This window comes from Ceratina calcarata, unplaced genomic scaffold, assembly GCF_001652005.2.
Source record: "Ceratina calcarata isolate Rehan_Ccalc_2016 unplaced genomic scaffold, ASM165200v1 scaffold435, whole genome shotgun sequence".
Classification (NCBI taxonomy): domain Eukaryota; kingdom Metazoa; phylum Arthropoda; class Insecta; order Hymenoptera; family Apidae; genus Ceratina; species Ceratina calcarata.
Genome location: NW_017167274.1, coordinates 17,540 through 26,656, shown reverse-complemented (window position 1 = coordinate 26,656; position 9,117 = coordinate 17,540).

Here is a 9,117-nt window from a genome sequence, read left to right as displayed (position 1 = left end):
CGTTCCGTTCAGTTTCGTTCCTGGAGGGAATGTCGATCTCCCCCCTGGAACCACCAGTACTCTCTAACGCTGTCCCCACCCGCATCCCCTCGCGCCGTCTTCGTAGCTTCTTTGCGATAAAAAGATTAACGAGACCCATTGAAGGGTTCACGTCAGAAACAATCCTTGTCAAACACTGTTAGTCATGAATATTTGCATTTTTCATAGCCTATTCACTGCAGCTATTCCTCGTGACATGATTACAAATAACGCAACCACTTATTGTAATGCAATTATTAAAAAATCTCATTGTGTTGAAAACAAAGTCCAAATAACTCATCGAGTAAAAATTGAACAGGCTATGTTAAATGGCAGGGAGTCCTTGAATTCCTGGCGCAAAATTTATATCATATTCGTAACAGATTCATCAGTCACAATGTTCTGAATACCAAAATGATACAGCAAAACGTGCAGACTTGTGAGAAAAAATAGAGAATCCTTGAATTCTTGATATAAAATTTATATCATATCCGTAACAGATTCATCAGTTACAATTTTCTGAATGCCAGAATGATATGGCAAAATGTCTAGACTCGTCGAAAAAGCTGATATAAATATATCTTGAATCTGTGGTCCTCTCTGAGAAGTATCTTTTGCAACAGGATTTCCATCTTGTTTTAATAGAGAAGACAGGGAGAATGGAAACGTTGTCAGCAGGCGATGATTCACAAGTATTTTTGGGATGATAAGACAAATTCGGATATGTGTCCACCGACTGAAGTGACTTGCTTGATGAAGAGTTGACCGTTTAATCCCGTGCCAATTCTTAGCGGCTTGACAAAATACTCGACGGCGAGCATATTTTCAAATCTTCTCAGGAAAACCAACGACAAAACAAGATTTAATAGAAACGTGATGTACAATTTATTTATTAACCCTTGCCTTTCGGCTTTGGGTGGACTTCCTACTTTTATAATATTTGAAATTATTTAATGTGAAGAATGATTTGGAATTTGGATTATTTTATAAATCTATTAGTCACTAATATTAATACATAGACAGTATTTGTAATGCAAAGCATTATTTCCCAACTAAACAGTTCAAATAAATAACTTTTTAAAATATTTCATATTTGACTAACATGACTAAAAAGTTTGGCAGCTTCGCACCGAGGGTCCAATACTCATCGTCTGCTCTTTGTTGACATTCCATTGTACGACGTTTACAATATATAGACAATTTTAAGTGAATTAATAATAGATAATGAGAGATGTATCATCACAAACGCGATATAATGCTAGCGCGCGAGCAAGCTGATTTCTCCTCAATGTGAGACATTGCCTCATTTATCTGAGTGATCGTAAGAAAAGCTTCAAAGCTTGAGTGTTAATATCTTTAGCCCTAAATCTTCAGATTGTAAAATGTAATTTATTCCTCTATAAACTAGCGTTGTACAAAATTTCTACAGTCTCTCGAATGGTGTTAGGCAGATATAATTGAAAATGAAATTGGAATATCTTTATTTATCAAAATGAAGGGTGTTTAATAATATATGAAGGGTGTTTAATATTAATTCAGAAACGGTACTATAAAATGGTTTGAAATTTTGCAAGCCCATTTATGAGATGCAGAAATACATTAATTTTGCAGAAAGTTTCGGAATTACTTCGAATAGTGTTTATTTAGGGAATAACTACCTCAAGTGTCTGACTGTTAATGGAACAATCTCCTTCGCGCCTCGTCACTTGCCTACCAAGATTGCTTGTGCATGTGTGAATTTCCAAAATCCTTCAATAATTCGAAAGTTGCTGTCATTCTTTATGTACAGATTCGAATCGATGGGCACGTTTATCGTTTGTAAACAGGATCGCAATTGCATTATTGAATTGATACGTGTCACGGGATGGTCGCACGACTTCCTACAGTCGCGTCTCGCCTCGAAATAAGATAATTTTACTTTAGGCCGCGAGTCAAGGTGTCGACACTCCCGTCCACAAGTTACATTCTTGAATCAAAACGTTTAATATGAATTATACTTACGTTTGACAATTTCCCTTAAAATCGTACGAAAGCTAATAATAACACGTTGGCCAGTTATAATTTAGCGTCAACATATAGGAAATGATTTCATTCTACAAAATTGATTGTAACGAAATCAATCAGTGATCGATTCATATTATAAATCCAATTTGATTCAGAATTTATTACGACATCCGATTGTGAGTCGAAGTTCCCTGACGACTTGTGAACGGGAGTGTCGTGCCGCGCGATGGCATTCGGCCGTTTTAGAAAGTCTGCCAGCCAGTGAAGTGATCCTCCGCGCTCGCTCGGTCGATTGTATAAATATTAATAACTACAATATCGTAATTTGAGAAACAATGCGCGACAACCAGCCACACCCGGACAGAACACAGCGGCCTAGTTCCATTAAAAAGCCGTTTCCCCGGCCTACACCCGTTGCTTCAATCTCCTCTCGCTCAAACCATTTCCGACAACTCGCAATTTAATAACTATACCGCGTAATAAAAGATATAAATAATTTGCACGAAGTATAAATAAATATACAAAAATTTATAGAATTATTATTTTATATCTTTTTATTATCGGAGCTGATCGAGAAATACATTTAGATATGTATAATAGAATGACCTTGGAATGACCTTGACCTTCGAAAATTAAAGTTACAGTATAAAAGTTAATGATTATTGATACAATGAAAACAATAATTTTCTAGTATTTCCTAGTATATGCAAATGCAAACAGAAGGGGAATGGAGTCTGCGCAAAAGCACTCGACGAGAGAAGCCGTGACACGTGAATCGCAAATCATCTTTTTGCTACGTTTGCGTTTAAAAGCAGTGAACAGTGTTTTCCTTTTTTTTCATCTTCCCCACTCGTTGCCTCGCAGTCCTGGAAAGTTATCGGTACCCGAGGGAGAGAAAAATAGCAATGACTCAATTTAGATCACCGGTCGATAAGGGAACGCGCGTTGGGTGGCGAACAGGGAGCACGTGCTCCGCGCTGAATTCGCACGATTACGCTGATTATTCCCGTAGATTATCTCAGACATTAGTGAATAGGTGAAAAAAGAAAGAAATAGTGCCAGGGATATAATGAATCGTCCCAGAGAGGAAAAAAAAGGAACTCGCAACATTCTTTTATGTAATGTCAATGTTCAAGGCGGGCAATCAATTTAAATTATTCAAAGAATAATTCTTCCCTTCTTTATGGAAAGTAAAAAGTCTGCTGAATAACGCGTGTGCAACTAAATTAGATACATTGTAAAAACTACGCGCCTCCAATGACTCTCAGTTGGCCGGCTTTTTTTTTAACTCACATTTTATGATACCAAATTCCATGAAACTAATAAACGTTTGTAATAAAAATTACGCCTGAATGCAATTAACTATCACGCAAATGAAGTACAAGGAATTGCATGATTGAGACATGTTCAGTATTTATTTATACAAAGCTATGTTTTGTAACCAAATTAGTTCATTCATTATACTGTTTGATATCAAATTGCATGAAAAGTTGACTAAATGACGTCAACACCAAACTGACTATTCATTAAATAAATACTAAAATACAGTCACTTGTAACATGACGAATATCTGAACGAAAGTCAATTTTACAATTTAAAAAAATCGTTTTTCAGATCAAATTATGATTTCTAATCAAATGTTTGCTGTTGAGGGACGGTGAAAGATTGAACAGAAATGGATGTTATGTACGCGACGGTCTTATCACAGCGGATTTATATCGGAACTCTGTTCAGCTGACGGGAATTCCGTTGAAAAATGTGCCGTGCATAAATACCGAATCAAGAAACTAAATTCCGGCCGGCGATTAGGCGAGGAAGTCGACTTCCGTGCGTGGGTGGCTGTGTATCGAACAATTAACGCCACCGGCCGCAGATAAGGCGACTAAGAACGGCTTAAGCGACCGGGAGAAATGCGTTCCCCTCTCCCGCTTCGCGCCCCGAATATCGATTAACACCACTGCACTCCTAAATGCTCCCACATAACATCCGACATCTCATTCAAATTTTATCATTTTATACCTACAGTCCTAATAATCAATTTCTTTAATATAGTATTCATTGTAAATATACTGATGATTAATTTCATACAGTATTTATTTTTATTTATAATGACGAATATTAATATCCATAATTCATAATTATTTATAATTCTGATTATTAATTTCTTTTCCAAAGTGTCAGAATATCCAACATTATCAAATAATTCTATATTATATTTCAGATAATATAAAAATAAATACGTGTTCCATTAAAGTAGAGATTATTCCCAGAGGATCCGAGGAAAACCTATTAGAAATTTTTTAGAAGCTTGCCGGATGCGTACAATTGCCAGCAATTTCCGGAGCGGTACCATTCGGTTTTCGGGAAAAGATCAAAAACGGCCGGCCGAGCGATGAAGACGCGAGTCGAACGAGGAGACAAGCGGCGGCGGCGTGGCTGGTAGAAATCGTAAATTTAAATTTAGAGATGGAGCGCGCGCGCGCGCGGGCCCGCAACCCTTTTCGCCCGGTTTCCGGGAGGGGAAGAAGCGGCGGGACGCGAGAAGATCGTGCGGAAAAAGCTCGGCTCGGGGCTGGTGGCCCCGCCGATTTGAAATTCAAAACGCAGCAACGATTGACCGGGTTTTGTCGTAAATTGTCGGAGGGGGGTGCCGCGCGGACACGGGATGGAAAAAGTTGTCCCGGCGATTTTTAAGGCGGAACACGCGAGACTCGAGGTTCCCTCGATCGCCCTCGGCTCGTCTCAATAAGGAGACGAAATAGGCGGTCGAGGTTTTGGTAGCCGGTCCGAAAGAAAGCCGTGCGATAGTTCTTCTTTTTATGCATTTTGCCCCGTTTTTCTTTCATCTCCATTTCTTTTGCAAAGGACACCCTCGTGGTACCAGCTTCTCTTTAGAGCCAGATAACACGATTAGTTGTATTAAACAGAATAGATGCTATTCGTATCGTTCGATAAACTCATAAATAATAAATTATCAGTTAAAGTATAAAATGAGATCATTTAATGTAACTCCAGTTACAATTTCAATTATAAGAATGGTAGAATTTAGCTGGTTCATACAAATTGGAGAGAAATTCCGGGAATCGTTTCACGAATAGCAAAACATCACGAGGCAAGGAGGCGTCGCGGATAATTTTTATCGGGGCACGGATTCAAATCTCCGTGTTACGTCAGTCTCGCACGCGACACCGTTTTCGTGTCCACGTCTCTGGCGTTGCAGTTGAAATTCGCTGGTGGGCATTGCGCGAAACCGGAGAGTCCAACGGAGAGACGGGGACCGGAAATTAATTGCTTGCACGGCAATCGATCCCTGATTATTTCGTTACGTCGTATCGCCGAGAACGATTGCCGCTGACGCGGAGAAGTCATCGGCCCCTGTACCAGTGGTTCTTAACCTTTCCAATCTGCTAAACAGTTTCACTTACGGCAAACAAAATTAACAAACATTTTAGCGAATATAAAAACGTCGATTGTTGATTTAATTTATAAAAATATATTTAATTCACTGAATTAAAAATTATATATGCATTAAAGATTATAAATCATTAAATTGTAAAATTATTACATATATTTGATAATGATTTTATAATTCAGATTAAGAACCTCTGGTTTAGTCTTTCTCTGGTTTTTACAAATTTCGTCGAATAATTTCCTGCAGGCGATGTGTCATCCGACACCGGCGCTAATCAGCGTTCCTCCGTCCAAAATTTGTATTACATTTCGCTATTGCATCAGAGTTTCCCTGATTCACCTAATCTCGCTCGATATTAAAATACAGAAATGATAATAATTCAAAAAAATTCTAATATTCAGTAATGTTCGTACATAAAACTTGTTAGATTTTTTTTATGTATAGCGTGTGATATAATGTCTTGTGTACTGAATAACTTACGGTGCATTAGATCATTGTTATCGATCAATTCAAATGAGAATGTAAATTCTTATCAACGTAATGTTTCATCTTACGAATACGATTGTGTCTTGATTTCATTTAAATGTTTCCATAAATGAGACGAGAAAATATTGCTCCACTTTCACGGGAAATCGAAAAATGTCGCAGGAAGAAAGCATTACCGTCCTACGGAAGGCGACGTTCCTTCGAGAAAAATAAAACGAACGTAAAGCTCTCGCGAGATGTTGGAAGAAAAAAAAAAAAATAGTTACGGGTCGTTCCGCGCCAAGAAATCGGCCGATTTCGCGGTGATAAAAGACCGGAGCAACGCGCAACAGAGAATCCAGCTGACCTACTTGCCAGTTGCATTCTTCCGTCCCAGTGTCTCCGCTATCGGCGCAGGTAGATATGTTTACACTCACGCGCATAAGTACGAGAATAATCCAGCGAAACAGGATAAGAGTATCCTTAAGCCATGCATTAGTATAATAATATTCATGAAACTACATTTCCTTTGACAAGCTCAGCCTTCCAACCCCGTTAATTGATAGTTAGTAAGAAATATGAATAGATAAGTTAATATGAAATGTGGAATTTATTAATTATTCTCATTTTCAGATAAAATAATCGAAACAGGATAAGAGTTAAGATGTGCTTTCATAATAATATTTATAAGACTACATTTTCTTTGCCAAGCCTCGATCTTCTATTAATTAATAGTAATCGTAAGCTAATACGAAATTAACTTTCAGATAAAATAATCGAAACAAGATAAGAGTTGAACCGTACACTAGTAATAATATTCACGAAGCTATGTTCTCTTTATCAAGTCTCAATTTTCTGCTCCCATTAATTGATAATAAACATAAGCTAATACAGACTAGAATTTATAAATAATTCTCATTCTCAGATAAAATAAACGAAACAGGATAAGAGTATCGTTAAGTCATGCATTAGTGATAATATTAATGAAGCTACGTTTTATTTATTAAGATTCAATCTTATAATCCTAAAGAATTAAATTAATAATAATCATAAGTCAATACGAAATGTGCAATTTATAATAAATCCTCATACTCAAATATAATAACTAATAGAAATCTTATTTAAGTTCAGTGAATATAATATTCCTTCTATGAAATCTTCTTTAGGATTTGCAATTTCAAATATTAAATATTCACAGAATATTAATCCTTCTCAACGATTATTTTCAACCATACTGAAGTAATATGAATAAATATTTTCTGAATATATTTTACGAATGTTCTCGGACTTATGAGTGGGAGTGTACACTCGTGCGATATAACATGCATACACACAGTTGCTAACCCGTTCCGCGGCGCGTATCGCGTATCCCGCGTTTTACGAGCGACCAAAAAGTGCGTTTCAAGAAAACTGGAATCGAGGCGCGCGAGATCTGTTCCGCGATCGATCGATAACGCCGGCCGTCGATTTTCTTTCGTTTATCTCAACAGGGACGGTTTTACTGCCACGATTTGTCCGACCGGCTCGTTAAATCTGTACACGTGTCTCGTTCATTTTGCAATCGCGATTAAACGTCATAGTTCGGTTAATACTGCGCCTACTCTGTAGCCCAAACCCCGATTGTCCCTTTCAGACTTATCTCGCTTTAAGCTCGGGTTAGGTTTCACTATTTCAACGAAGCACAGGAACGTTTAAAAGATAGTAATGTCCATCACACAATGACCGTTCAAAAAAATTCTGGAAAAAATCTTACACGCAAATAATAATGTAAAAGTAACTTAGTTCAATTTTTGTGGACTGTCGTGTGGGAGAAGCATTTTAATTTTCAAGCGTTCTTACGCATTTAACACAGGATCTTGTGGAAAATCATACTTCTTTCGTCTTCGATTCCATAATACGTAGCAACTACCGTTCACATTTTGACAATGATTTTTTTAACATTAATTACGATTATCGAATTATTTTTTTAACATTAATTACGAATTAATCGAAACGTAAATCTTTCTGATTTATCAATATTTAAATTTCGTGCTATCTGAGTCTGTTCCATTCGTTTTCTATATAAATCATCTTTCACACTTTTCCCTTTCTAATAAAACCTTTGTTGTCCTCCTCGTATACTATTGTTTAAAAAATCCGGCTATGGGCTTGGCTCTGACATTTTCAAAATGTTAGGTATCGTTTTGCACACGGAAGCACAACGATCTTCACGTCGTTTTTATTTTGCCGCCGCTCACGCAACGTTGCCACGCCTAATCAGATGAGAAACTTGACTATTTGTGACTAGGTGGGTACCGATATTATTACCTTAAATGCTCCCTCAGAGAAAACTGTTATCAGAACTCTGTTGCATAACACTATATTGTATTTTGACATAACCGAGCACGAGGCCAATTTTTCATCAAGATTAATCAGGCCTGTTTAAGGCAGCGTCGATTCGGTATCAAATTAATTATCCTTAATTCCGCGTATCTCGATCGGGCAGCTTCTCGATTCGTTTCGCAAATTTCAGCGTGATAAATGATACGAACGAGGTCGAAAACCAGGTGAGCCGAATATCGGTGGACGTCGTCCTCTCATCGACGGAGGCTCCGGGTCCCGCGGGAGTTTCTACCGGCCAATCCGATTAACGTCACATCTGGCATCGAGGAACGAGGAACGTGTGTACGCGCATCTGTGTGCGCACGCCTTTCATAAATATAAACCTCGTGCTGCATAATCATAAATCTAATAGCGTGTCTTGTCCGTTCCATAAATGACGCCGCTGGAATCCTCCGGGTGCAAAGACCCCCCGATACGGATTCCTCCTTATCCAGCCTCGATCGAACGCCGCCGGTTCGATTCGATTCTTTTTCGAACCGAGCAAAACGGATTTACCAGGAACCAAGAAATCGCAGATCTTTCAAATCTCGTAGCCCAGCGATATTCAACCTACGACTTGTATATTTTTCCTTTAATAAAGTCATTCATACTTGTAGTGTTGGAAGCTCGCTCTGTAGTTTATTTATCACACTGATAAGTAAAACTTCAACAAACTTGATTATCGAAACTGACTCGAATTCATGAGTAAATATTGAGCCAATCCCATCCCTACTTAACACTAGAAAGACTGAAACTTAGTATATACCTATATTGCCCAAAGCAGTCAAAATGACTGCATTGTGAAAGAATAATGTGTAAAGAGATTTGTCTAAAATTAATTTTTAATATTTTTTATA